This window comes from Tachypleus tridentatus, unplaced genomic scaffold, assembly GCF_004210375.1.
Source record: "Tachypleus tridentatus isolate NWPU-2018 unplaced genomic scaffold, ASM421037v1 Hic_cluster_1, whole genome shotgun sequence".
NCBI lineage: Eukaryota > Metazoa > Arthropoda > Merostomata > Xiphosura > Limulidae > Tachypleus > Tachypleus tridentatus.
Genome location: NW_027467777.1, coordinates 12529538 through 12531099, shown reverse-complemented (window position 1 = coordinate 12531099; position 1562 = coordinate 12529538).

Genomic DNA, 1562 nt, shown 5'->3' with positions numbered 1-1562 from the left:
AGGGATTATAGTGTGGTGTGTTACTGTAGAAGTGGAAAATTATAATGTGAGGTGTGGAGAGGGATTATATTGTGGTGTATTTACTGTAGAAAGGAAGGATTATATTGTGAGCTGTGGAGGGATTATAGTGTAGAGGTAATATTTACTGTAGAAGGAATGGTGATTAGTGTGGTGTGTTACACTGTAGAAGGGAGGGATTATGTGTGTGGTGTGTGTTACTGTAGAAGGAGGGATTATAGTGTGGTGTGTTACTGTAGAAGGAGGGATTATAGTGTGGTGTGTTACTGTAGAAGGAGAGAGATTATGGTGTGGTGTGTTACTGTAAGAAGGAGGGATTATAGAGTGGGTGTGTTACTGTAGAAGGAATGATTATAGTGTATGGCTGTATTACTATAGAAGAATAATTATAGTGTGGTGTGTTACTGTAGAAGGAGAATGAGATTATAGGTATGGCTTATTGTTATAAGAAAGAATAACTTATAGTGTGGTGTATTACTGTAGAAGGGAGGGATTATAGTGTGGTGTGTTACTGTAGAAGGGAATGATAGGTAGCAGTGTGTTACTGTAGAAGGAATGATTATAATTATAGCTGTGTTACTGTAGAAGGAATGAGGAATTATAATAGTGTGGTGTGTTACTGTAGAAGGGAATGATTATAGTGTAGCAGAAAAGTGAAATTTACTGTAGGAAAGAGGAATGATTATAAGATGTGAATTATGTTTCTGTAGAAGGGAGGGATTATAGTGTGGTGTGTTACTGTAGAAGGAGGGATTATAGTGTGGTGTGTGTTACTGTAGAAAGAGGGGATTATAAGGTGGTGTGTTACTGTAGAAGGAATGGTATTATAGTGTGAAGGATATTTACTGTAGAAGGAAAAGAGTATATTGTGGTGTGGTGTGTGTATTTACTGTAGAAGGAATGATTATAGTGTGGTGTGTTACTGTAGAAGGAGATTAAATTATAGTGTGGTAAATGTTACTGTAAGAGGAAAAGAGTATATTGTGTGGTGTGGGAGGGATTATAGTGTGGTGTGTTACTGTGCAGAAGGAAGGGGAACATATTGTGGTGCTGGAGAGGATTATAGTGTGGTGTGTTACTGTAGAGAAGGAATGATTATAGTGTGGTGTGTTACTGTGAAGGAATGATTATAAGTGTGGTTGTGTGTTACTGTAGAAGGAATGATTATAGTATAGCTTGTTACTCTAGAAGGAATGAATTTTAGTAGTGTGGTGTGTTACTGTAGAAGGAAGGAGATTATAGTGTGGTGTATTACTGCTGTAGAAGGAATGATTATAGTGTGGGTGTGTTACTGTAGAAGGAATGATTATAGTGTGGTGTGTTACTGTAGAAGGGAATGATTATAGTATGGCTTGTTACTATAGAAAGGATGATTATAGTGTGGTGTGGTTCTGTAGAAGGGAGGGATTATAAGTGGGTAATATTACTGTAAAGAAAGGAAAAAGAGTTGTGTGTGGTGTGTTACTCTAGAAGGAATAATGATTATAGTGTGGTATGTTACTGTAGAAGGAAAAAAAGAGTTTTTAGTGGTGTGTTACTGTAGA